Source organism: Bos mutus, chromosome 12 (assembly GCF_027580195.1).
Source record: "Bos mutus isolate GX-2022 chromosome 12, NWIPB_WYAK_1.1, whole genome shotgun sequence".
Lineage (NCBI taxonomy): Eukaryota > Metazoa > Chordata > Mammalia > Artiodactyla > Bovidae > Bos > Bos mutus.
This window is the reverse complement of record NC_091628.1, coordinates 61,681,581-61,694,624: the sequence shown is the minus strand read 5'-3', so window position 1 is coordinate 61,694,624 and position 13,044 is coordinate 61,681,581.

Genomic DNA, 13,044 nt, shown 5'->3' with positions numbered 1-13,044 from the left:
GGTTCTTTACCACTGTGCCACCAAGGAAGCCCATATATGCATATATATTACATTAAACATATATACACATAAACATAAAATATGATAGGCATATACCTATATACATTATACATTAATATTTAATGCTTCTATAGTTGCATTTATCAATCATTTACTTGTTACTAATTTTTGACTCAGTTAAAAAACTTTCATTATTTCTAGTATATAAATAAAATCACTCATCTCTCCTAGATCTTGCTTATTTTGATACTATGTTTCTTTTTTTTACTTTCGTTGCATCTCCTAACAGAGTTTTTAATGATGTATTTTATGAAGTATAATTGAAATTTCATTTTTTCTATGCGACTATTGCCTATGGTCTCAAAATTCTTTATTAGAAAAATGCTTTTCCCACCAATTTGAAATAGCACTTTTATCACATACTAACTGCTTAGTCTATTTCTGGATCTGGGCTGTTGTGTTTTTTTCTGGCAATCTTTCTATGTCAATATCATGCAGCTTTTATTTATAAAGTATTTATACTATATTTTTATTTTTTGTCTGAGCTAGTCCCATTCTTTCTCATCCATGTCATTGCCCTTCTTTTTGAAGGTTTGCTTGGTTGTTTTAACTCTGTATATTTTTCTATAAAAAAATTAAATAAATTTGTCTACTTTTAGACACAAAATCCTCTTGGCATTGTATTAGTATTTCATCAAATATATAACTTTATTTGGCAGTCATTTTTCTTTTTAATGAGTCTTCCTATAAAGGAAGATTGTCATTATGTTGAGCACATTTTCATTTTTAAGCATTTCTTTTTTTGTTTATTACCACTTATGATGAGTATTTTAATTTTTATCATCCAACCAGATGCAATTTGTAGTAAAAATTATAGTGTTTTATTATACTCTATATCTGTGATTACTGTTTGAAATTTTGAACTAATAATCATATGTTCATTTGGTTTTTCATTTTTATTTTTCAGAACTTTCTCTGACTTGGTTCTCATTTGGTGCTTAATCTTTCAAACATCCTGGCTTGAGCAGATCTAGAACCCTGGCCCTGGCATTGCAATTACAAGCAGATGCTACCTGTAATAGACGTATTTTGGGGACCAAACACAGCAATGTTCCCTTCCAACCACCTTCTAAACCTAGTCTAAATCTAGTAAGAGGCCAAGTAGTATGGGGTCCTTGGAAATATAGTTTCTAGATTACAAGCTCAGTTTGTTTAGAACGGAATATATGAAAATGGGGTGTGGGACTCTGTGATGATATGGAAGTAACCAAAGCTTTCCCCTTCTTTTCTGGATTAAAAATTAATCACAGTTTTTTATGCTGTTGATATTTCTTCTTTTATAACCAAATAGTGTACAATTAGTTATTGTGTCTAATTTATCTGCTTTTTTAAAAAACTCATTATTTACTTCTTTATATTATTGAATTATTTGCTTCTGCTACTTTTTCTTATTGATTTTATTGGCACTTTTCTAGCTTTGCTATTAGACATTTTATTCTTTTACTATTTTTACTAATGTAGGTGTTAGAATACTATGCATTTTCCTTCTAAAATTGTCCTGCTGCTGCTAAGTCACTTCAGTCGTGTCCGACTCTGTGAGACCCCATAGACAGCAGCCCACCAGGCTCCCTGTCCCTGGGATTCTCCAGGCAAGAACACTGGAGTGGGTTGCCATTTCCTTCTCCAATGCATGAAAGTGAAAAGTAAAGTGAAGTCGCTCAGTCGTGTCCAGCTCTTAGCGACCCCATGGACTGCAGCCCACCAGGCTCCTCCATCCATGGGATTTTCCAGGCAAGAGTACTGGAGTGGGGTTGCCATTGCCTTCTAAAATTGCTCAGGTATATAAAATATTTGAATTTGTTTTCGATTCAATTGTATTCTGGAAAATATTGAAAACTGTTTTTTTACACAAGGGCTGTTTATTTTAAAAGGACAAATCATAATTTCAACATCAAGATGAACTATTTTGAGTTTCTGTTCATTCCTACTTTTATTTTATTCTCACAAATTTTTTAAAATGTATCAGGAATATTTTTTGAGGCTTTTTATAGGGCCGTCTTTTTTTGTAAATTTTTCTATATAGCTGAAAAAATTATAATCTTTAAGATTACAGAATTTGATGTATATATGTGTGTGTATATTTACATATATTTACACATATGTTATTTAGATCTCCTATACCCATATGAAGTTTTTATACACTTAATCTTTCTTAGACTGAAGAAGGAATATTGCCTCCTATTATGTGTTCCTTTCTATATTTCAGATCCCTTAGTTTTTGCTTCAAAAAGATTCCTATTGAACTTTTTGTTTGCTTGTGCATAGTTGTTGATAGCAACTATAATTCTATTGTAAGAATAGAATTCTTTCTATTATTATTATTCTTTCTATTCTTTCTATATTCTACTCTAAGACCTATAGATGTTCTTAGCTAGATTTTTTACTTCTGCAAGCTATTAAAAGTATAGCTATTGTTTCCTCTCATTTTTTTTTTTGGTTTACTTGACTGTATGTGGTGTTTTTATATTCATCTTGTTATTTTTAATACTTCTGATCATGTTTGCGTCTTGTATCTAAAATATAATTAAATTTTAATTTGCTAGCCAATCTGATGGATGAATGATGCATGTAGTGGCCTTCATCCTTTGTACTGTAATGATCGGTTCTCAATTATAAGTAATATTAAAATTATCTCAACATATTTTTACCCTTTGTGCTAATCTCCTCCAATATCTAATCTACTCAATAGCAGTGTCTTCCTTAGCATCTATGTATGTTTTGCTCAAAATTTTAAAACTTTACAGAGTGATATTTGAAACTCAAATATTCCTTATGAGACAATCGAGAAACATAGTCCTCTTCTTGTACCTGTGCTTTCTTTTTTCAAGCTTTTTTTTTTTAGTTTTGTTTTTTATCAACATCATCTACAGTAAGCACAGCAATACTCAACCATTAACTTCTCTTTTGTCTTAACTTTAGCTCCACAATTAAACATATATAGTGCTCAGTCCCCTTCCTGAGGTTTCCACAGTTATTTCTTAAGTTCACTTCAGTTCAGTCGCTCAGTCGTGTCTGACTCTTTGTGACCCCATGAATCGCAGCACCCCAGGCCTCCCTGTCCAACACCAACTCCCAGAATTCACTCAGACTCACGACCATCGACTCAGTGATGCCAGCCATCCCATCTTCTGTCGTCCCCTTCTCCTCCTGCCCCCAATCCCTCCCAGCATCAGAGTCTTTTCCAATGAGTCAACTCTTCCCAGGAGGTGGCCAAAGTACTGGAGTTTCAGCTTTAGCATCATTCCTTCCAAAGAAATCCCAGGGCTGATCTCCTTCAGAATGGACTGGTTGAATCTCCTTGCAGTCCAACGGACTCTCAAGAGTCTTCTCCAACACCACAGTTAAAAGCATCAATTCTTTGGCACTCAACCTTCTTCACAGTCCAACTCTCACATTCATACATGAACACAGGGAAAATTTCCACTGTTTCCCCATCTATTTCCCATGAAGTGGTGGGACCGGATGCCATGATCTTCGTTTTCTGAATGTTGAGCTTTAAGCCAATTTTTTCACTCTCCACTTTCACTTTCATCAAGAGGCTTTTTAGTTCCTCTTCACTTTCTGCCATAAAGGTGGTGTCATCTGCATATCTGAGGTGATTGATATTTCTCCCGGCAATCTTGATTCCAGCTTGTGCTTCTTCCAGTCCAGCGTTTCTCATGATGTACTCTGCATATAAGTTAAAGAAGCAGAGAGACAATATACAGCCTTGACGTACTCCTTTTCCTATTTGGAACCAGTCTGTTGTTCCATGTCCAGTTCTAACTGTTTCTTCCTGACCTGCATACAGTTTTATCAAGAGGCAGATCAGGTGGTCTGGTATTTCCATCTCTTTCAGAATTTTCCACAGTTTATTGTGATCCACACAGTCAAAGGCTTTGGCATAGTCAATCAAGCAGAAATAGATGTTTTTCTGGAACTCTCTTGCTTTTTCCATGATCCAGAGGATGTTGGCAATTTGATCTCTGGTTCCTCTGCCTTTTCTAAAACCAGCTTGCACATCAGGAAGTTCACGGTTCACATATTGCTGAAGCCTGGCTTGCAGAATTTTGAGCATTACTTTACTAGCATGTGAGATGAGTGCAATTGCGAGGTAGTTTGAACATTCTTTGGCATTGCCTTTCTTTGGGATTGGAATGAAAACTGACCTTTTCCAGTCCTGTGGCCACTGCTGAGTTTTCCAAATTTGCTGGCATATTGAGTGCAGCACCATCACAGCATAATCTTTCAGGATTTGAAATAGCTCAACTGGAATTCCATCACCTCGACTAGCTTTGTTTGTAGTGATGCTTTCTAAGGCCCACTTGACTTCACATTTCAGGACGTCTGGCTCTAGGTCAGTGATCACACCATCAGATGTCAGATGGTCAAATAATCACCATCGTGATTATCTGGGTTGTGAAGATCTTATTGTACAGTTCTTCTCTGTATTCTTGCCATCTCTTCTTAATATCTTCTGCTTCTGTTAGGTCCATACCATTTCTGTCCTTTATCGAGCCCATCTTTGCATGAAATGTTCCCTTGGTATCTCTAATTTTCTTGAAGAGATCTCTAGTCTTTCCCATTCTGTTGTTTTCCTCTATTTCTTTACATTGATCGCTAAGGAAGGCTTTCTTATCTGTCCTTGCTATTCTTTGGAACTCTGCATTCAGATGCTTATATCTTTCCTTTTCTCCTTTGCTTTTCGCTTCTCTTCTTTGCACAGCTATTTGTAAGGCCTCCCCAGACAGCCATTTTGCTTTTTTGCATTTCTTTTCCATGGGGATGGTCTTGATCCTTGTCTCTTGTACAGTTTCAACAACCTCATTCCACAGTTCATCAGGCACTCAATCTATCAGATCTAGGCCCATAAATCTACTTCTCATTTCCACTGTATAATCATAAGGGATTTGATTTAGGTCGTACCTGAATGGGCTAGCGGTTTTCCCTAGTTTCTTCAATTTAAGTCTGAATTTGGTAATAAGGAGTTCATGATCTGAGCCACAGTCAGCTCCTGGTCTTGTTTTTGTTGACTGTATAGAGCTTCTCCATCTTTGGCTGCAAAGAATATAATCAATCTGATTTCAGTGTTTACCATCTGGTGATGTCTGTGTGTAGAGTCTTCTCTTGTGTTGTTGGAAGAGGGTGTTTGCTACGACCAGTGCATTTTCTTGGCAAAACTCTGTTAGTCTTTGCCCTGCTTCATTCTGTATTCCAAGGCCAAATTTGCCTGTTACTCCAGGTGTTTCTTGAATTCCTACTTTTGCATTCCAGTCCTCTATAATGAAAAGGACATCTTTTTTGCGTGTTAGTTCTAAAAGGTCTTTTAGGTCTTCATAGAACCATTCAACTTTAGCTTCTTCAGCATTACTGGTTGGGGTATAGACTTGGATTACTCTAATATTGAATGGCTTGCCTTGGAAACGAACAGAGATCATTCTGTCGTTCTTGAGATTGCATCCAAGTACTGCATTTCGGACTCTTTTGTTGACCATGATGGATACTCCATTTCTTCTGAGGGATTCCTGCCTGCAGTAGTAGATATAATGTTCATCTGAATTAAAATTACCCATTCCAGTCCATTTCAGTTCGCTGATTCTTAGAATATCAACATTCACTCTTGCCATCTCTTGTTTGACCACTTCCAATTTGCCTTGATTCATGGACCTGACATTCCAGGTTCCTATGCAATATTGCTCTTTACAGCATCGGACCTTGCTTCTATCACCAGTCACATCCACAGCTGGGTATTGTTTTTGCTTTGGCTTCATCCCTTTATTATTTCTGGAGTTATTTCTCCACTGGTCTCCAGTAGCATATTGGGCACCTACTGACCTCGGGAGTTCCTCTTTCAGTATCCTATCATTTTGCCTTTTCATACTGTTCATGGGGTTCTCAAGGCAAGAATACTGAAGTGGTTTTCATTCCCTTCTCCAGTGGACCACATTCTGTCAGATCTCTCCACCATGACCCACCCATCTTGGGTTGCCCCACGAGTATGGCTTAGTTTCATTGAGTTAGACAAGGCTGTGGTCCTAGTGTGATTAGATTGACTAGTTTTCTGTGAGTCTGGTTTCAGTGTGTCTCCCCTCTGATGCCCTCTTGCAACACCTACCATCTTACTTGGGTTTTTCTTACCTTGGGCGTGGGGTATATCTTCACGGCTGCTCCAGCAAAGTGCAGCCGCTGCTCCTTACCTTGGACGAGGGGTATCTCCTCACCACTGCCCTTCCTGACCTTCAAAGTGGTAAAGCTCCTCTAGGCCCTCCTGCGCCCCCGCAGCCATGGCTCCTTGGACATGGGGTTGGTCCTCCTGGCCGCTGCCCCTGGCCTCAGGCATGGGGTTGCTCCTTCCGTCCGTGTCCCCTGGCCTCGGGCGTTGGGGTGTGGGGTAGCTCCTCCAGGCCTCTGCCCCTGGCCTCAGACATGGGTAGCTCTTCTCGGCCCTTCCTGTGCCGTCACAGCCTTGCACTCTCAGCCACTGCCCCTGACCTCGGATGTGGGGTAGCTCCTCTCAGCATCTTAAGTAGATGATGTCAAATTTAGGTTCCTGGAAAGGGTATGGTCTTGTTAGTGTGATATTTTCCAAATTAATATTTAAATATTTTATGATTTTTAAATTATTTCTGATTATTAAAGCATAGGTGAGATGTATATACATTCTTGCTTCATACTTTTTGTCCTTGAGTATCACACAGATGTCATTCTATTGCCTTTCACTTTGAATGATGATAATGACATGTCTAATGTCTGTTTGAATTTCTTTCCCATTGAGTGATTCAATTTTCTTGCCTAGGAAGAAAGCAATTTAGTAAATTGAATAAATTAAATCATTTAAAGTAAAATTACATATACTATATAAATATATATATATATATATGCACGTATTTTGCTTTAAGGCAATTACTTTATTTTCTCTAATTTATTTCTGTATATTTAAGCAGAAATATTGCAGAAAGATTGTTGGGAGAAATATCATTAACCTCAGATATGCAGATGATACCACCCTTATGGCAGAAATTGAAGAGGAACTAAAGAGCCTCTTGATGAAAGTGAAAGAAGAGAGTGAAAAAGTTGGCTTAAAACTCAACATTCAGAACATTAAGATCGTGGCATCTGGTCCCATCACTTCCTGGCAAATAGATGGGGAAATAGTGGAAATAGTGACAGACTTTATTTTGGGGGGCTCCAAAATCACTGCAGATGGTGACTGCAGCTATCAAATTAAGATGCTTACTCCTTGGAAGGAAAGTTATGACCAACCTAGACAGCATATTGAAAAGCAGAGACATTACTTTGCCAACAAAGGTCTGTCTAGTCAAAGCTATGGTTTTTCCAGTAGTCATATATGGATGTGAGAGTTGGACTATAAAGAAAGCTGAGCACTGAAGAATTAATGTTTTTGAAATGTGGTGTTGGAGAAGACTCTTGCGAGTCCCTTGGGCTGCAAGGAGGTCCAACCAGTCCATCCTAAAGGAAATCAGTCCTGAATATTCATTGAAAGGACTGATGCTGAAGCTGAAACTCCAATACTTTGGCCACCTGATGCAAAGAGCTGACTCATTTGAAAAGATCCTGATGCTGGGAAAGATTGAGGGCTAGGAGGAGAAGGGAATGACAAAGGATGAGATGGTTGGATGTCATCACTGACTCAATGGACAAGAGTTTGGGTAAACTCTGGGAGTTGGTTATGGACAGGGAGGCCTGGCATGCTTCAGTCCCTGGGGTCACAAAGAGTCAGACATGACTGAGTGACTGAACTGAACTGAAGTGAACTGAAGGAGAAATATGTTCAAAGACCCCACGAGTTCGTGAAAGCCACTCTTTCATACTGGCCTTTTAGTCCTGCTCTTTAGGTGTGACTACTTTTTACCTGAGCTTCCCAGGTGGCACCAGTGGTAAAGAGCTGGCTTGCAAATGCAGGGAACATGAGAGATAGGAGTTCGATCACTGGGTAGGGAAGATTTCCTGGAAGGGCATGGCAAGTCAGTCCAGTATTCTTCTCTGGAGAATCCCATGGAGAGAGGAGCCTGGTGGGCTACAGTCCATAGCGTTGCAGAGTTGGACATGACTGAAGCATCTTAGCACACCCATATGTACTTTTTCCTCTCCCTCTTCATCATCCAGAAAATAAGTGTGATGCACACAAACATATTACATGCCCCCCATCCAAAAGTAACATTCTTACAAAATCTTTCCTAAACTGAAATGACAAAGAAACAGTTACCTTATGACACACCTTGCTCATGGATACACAAAATAAATGAGATAAAGCACAAATGCTATGGACACAGTTCAGAGCTATGAAGGCTTGATGCTGAGACATTGAGTGTGGCTCTCATGGAAGGAACTGAGTGGTGTTATTCTCATTGCTCAGGATGCCTGTTTCCTCGGCTATGACTTGCTACAAAACCAGCACTGCACATTATTTTCACTTTTCTGCTATTTTTTTTTTTAAATGATATCATCTCTGAATTTTTTTCAGTTAGAAAAAGCAGTATATTAAAATGGATCTTTTGTTAAAATTAAGTGACATAAAGAGGATTTTCAAAAAGTGAAGGATACCTGTATCTCTCTCTTACATTATTAGGGATTGGCTGTTAACTCTGTGTTTGTCATTTCCAGAGGAGACTTCAATCATTCACCTTTACATTCATGATCCACACAATAGAAGGGAGGAAGAGACAGGAGAAATTGATTTATTTCTCAATGTACGTAACTATGACATAGGGTACCTCTTATATACAGTATAGGTTAATATTGTGTTTTTACCTTCTGAAAATCAATAAATTAATAAAATAAATCCTTGTGGGATTAAAAATGACAAATTAAAAAAAAAAAAACTTGGTTTGTGTAACAAAACATGATGTATACCACTTATTTTGAAGCCTAACATTGTAATAAACATGCTCAAATGGATCCCTGTCTCCATCCACTCTCTCTCCCTTATTTTTCTCTCCAAACAAAATGAAATGATATAGTAACTCATTCATGTTACTGGACTTTCACCTTTAGTCAATCCTCTATTACTTAAATTGTCTTTAGAATATGACTTCATATCTAATGGAGAGAGTTTCTTTTCTGCTCTTTGATATTTAGCTCTTTTAGTGTCCTAATGTCAATGTGTCCTGCCTGAAGAAAAACTTCTGCTAAAAAAAAAATGTCTTTTATGCCAAAAAAATAGTCTTTCCCTAAATAAGGCAGTGTTTTGGTCAATTTTTAAAAAGGAAATCCAAAACATGAAGATTTTCCTTTTTTTTAAATGTGTGTTTTTACCAGGCTAAAAGCAACCTTTCACAACATACTGAAATAAATTATCAAAATTAATCAAACTCCAGGATATATCTAGATTCAGTGGTATTTGCTGAATCAATAATCTTTGGAGTCCTAAAATGATCAGAGTGGAAATTAGGTGGCATAGTAATCAATAACGGAGGCTCAAGTAAAGGATAAAAACTCACATGACACAAAGGAAGTCATTGAACTTTTGCTTTAGTTGGATGAAAATAATAAAGGAAAGCTTGCCATAAGGGCAAATGTAAACCAAGGTACAATAAGAAGGCATAAAGGAAATTATGGGTGTGAATGGACTCTGATGCACAATGAAGCACAAAGTAAGACATCATAAATATACCAGGAGTCGTCAGAATAGTAATAGCAGCTCTGCTGCTGCTGCTGCTGCTAAGTCTCTTCAGTCGTGTCCGACTCTGTGCGAACCTGTAGACTGCAGCCCACCAGGCTCCCCCGTCCCTGGTATTCTCCAGGCAAGAACACTGGAGTGGGTTGCCATTTCCTTCTCCAATAGCAGCTCTATTAGTTAGGAAATCCCAGGCTATGTGGTCTCAAAAGAAAGAACAGGGAACATATAACTGTGCTTTATAAACAAGTGAGAATGCCCCAACTCCACAGAACACACATGAGGCTCTTATGTCAGGAATCCTGTACCTAGCCCCACCTCTAGGCTGACAGAAGCTCCATCATCTGGAATCTCACTGGTTGAGGCAGCAGAAGAGCCCAGGAAGAGTCAAGCACTGGTGTTGAAATAATTCCATGTCACTTTCTCTCATATCTCTTTGGTCAGAGTAAGATACTACTCTGCTAATTTCAATCAATTTCAATTAGCTACTGCTAATTTCAATGGATCTTGAGAAATGAGTGTCTTTTATGTCAGGAATTTGAGGAAAATATTACCAGTGTCTACCACAACAGCAATGGTGGATGATGTTCTGTAAGGATTTATGACGGGTTGAATTGTGTCTTTCCCCAAAATTAATATTTTGAAGCTCTATGTGCTGAGAAGCTGGAGCTGGTGTATTGAATTTAGAATAAGTGATTATAACCTGCTGAATTCAGAGGCACAAACTACCCACACAGGAGAAGCAGGGAACTTCTTTAGCATCCAAACTCCCACTTTGGGTAAGTGAAACCCAAGGGCTTATTTTGATTGAAGAGGGTTTCAATACACCCACACAAAGGAAGTAGAGTCAGAAGGTTTATTACTTAGAGCTTCAGAAGTAAGGACACAGTGAGCTGGCACGAAGGCCGGCCTAACTCTCAGAACCTCAGACTGTGAATGCATTTGTAAATAAGTTTAACAAGTTGATTGTTAGAATTAGATCATTAGGATGGGAGCGAATCCAATCTGACCAGTACCCTTAACAGAAGAAGAGATTAGGACACAGGGAAGAACCTTATAAGGATTTGATTAAAAAATTATTTAAATATTTTCTTCACTTTTGCAGCAGCAAATTGTATTTATATGAATATGACATGGTCGTTTCTACGTTCAGGGTTTATATGTAGGTGCCTAGACTAAATTTCAGGACTTTCTAGGACTAGACTAATTGTAAAAAGATCCTGAATAAACAGAAGAAATCCACATATATTTTTATTAAGAAACGGATCAGTAACAAAATCCAAAGATTTTGTATTATATTTAAATTTATAAAATATTATATTAATCATATTCTTGAATGCTCAAAAATTCATTTTTTGAATGCATTTATAAAGTACTTAGGCTGACTTGGCTCAATTATTGTTTGATTGTATGTGTTCTGTTGATGGATTTGGGCAGTTAGCAGACAGAAAATGTATCAAATTAAACTATGAATCAAAGATATCTAAAATTTGGTTAATGCTCAATAGATGCTTTATATTAAATACATAGCTGAATATATTGTACTATCACAGTTATTGTAATTATGGAAGATTTTACATCTCTCAGAAACAGAAGGAAGAAGCCCACTCTCACTAATATTTATTGTCACAGATAATTTTGAGATCAAGAGAAAATGGTTCATATTGCCATGGTCTTAAGTAACCTAACCAAAACTAGGTAGAATTACACATACACACACATAAACACATACACACATACCTCATTTTTTAAAGATGCAGAAACTGCAGTGAATTTGCAAGACACATGTAAAGTTACATGAAGCTCTTGATTTACACATAAACAATGTTTCTAAAAATAAAATTGTGGTCTTTTTCTACAAAAAAAAAAAAAAAGAATTTTCCTTCTACACAAAATTGAGACAACATTTCTTCTACTAATATTTGAATTGATTACCAATTGCAGATCCAATCTACTTATTGATGACAAAATGTCAGAGGTGCATGATCGTTGTCTATCAACCATAAAACTTATAAAATATACCATTAAATTATGTGCTCTTTTGATAACTATATTTGCATTGCTTGATCAAAAATTAGAGCACATATTCATCTGTTATAATGTTGTGTGTTGGGAAGAAAATTTTGAGTGTATAAAACAGTAAAAATTAAAACAGGAAAGAAATCAAAAGATTTAAACCCTCAGTCTTCTTCCTACTTTTAGAAAATCAAATAAATCTGCTTATGCTATATCATAATTTGAATATAAATAAAAATTAAAATAAAATGTAATTTTTGTAACATCCTATGTATTTGAATAACTTTTGTATCATCTTTGTTTTTCCAAGCTATAAGGATGATTAATTAAATACACTTTGCAGATAAAATAAAGTTATTTTCACCTATTTTGAGATTTAAACATTTTTCTTATTAAATAATAATGAAAGAAAGCTAAGTCCCTATCTTCTCCTATGTAGACAGCTCCTCTTAGAGCTATATTTTATATTTCAAATTTTAGCTGTTTTTTTCTCATAGTCTTCTAGTAAGTGATGTCTTTAAAATGATGTTGGAACAATAGTTTCTTGAGGTTGATAGTCTGGGATATTGCTAATGTAGTTATTTATCTTTGCTCATTTATTTTGCAATTTTAGATAAATGCTATACATATGGAATATGCATTCTCAATGTAAACACATAAATTTGGGATTAAAACGTAAATAGATCCTGAGGGCTCCCTCTTGGCTCAGCTGATAAAGAAACCGCCTGCAATGCAGGAGGCCTGGGTTTGATCCCTGGATTGGGAATTCCCCTGGAGAAGGGAAAGGCGACCCACTCAGTATTCTGGCCTGGAAAATTCCATGGACAGAGGAGCCTGGTAAGCTACACACCTGCCAATGCAGGAGATGCAGGAGACGTGGATTCAATCCCTGGGTCAGGAAGATCAGCTAGAGAAGAAAATGGCAACCCACTCCAGTATTCTTGCCCAGATAATCCCAGGGACAGAGTTGGACAGGACTGAGAGACTTTCACTTTCATAGTTCAAGGCGAAATTATTATCAAAATACTCATAAATGCTGAAATAGGAAGTGTTAGATGCTCAGTCATATCCAACTCTTTGCAACTCCATGGACTGTAACCCACCAGGCTCCTCTGTCCATGGAATTCTCCAGGCGAGAATACTGGACCAGATCAGATCAGATCAGTCGCTCAGTCGTGTCTGACTCTTTGCAACCCCATGAATCGCAGCACACCAGGCCTCCCTGTCCATCACCAACTCCCGGAGTTCACTCAGACTCACGTCCATCGAGTCAGTGAGGCCATCCAGCCATCTCATCCTCTGTGGTCCCCTTCTCCTCTTGCCCCCAATCCTTCCCAGCATCAGAGTCTTTT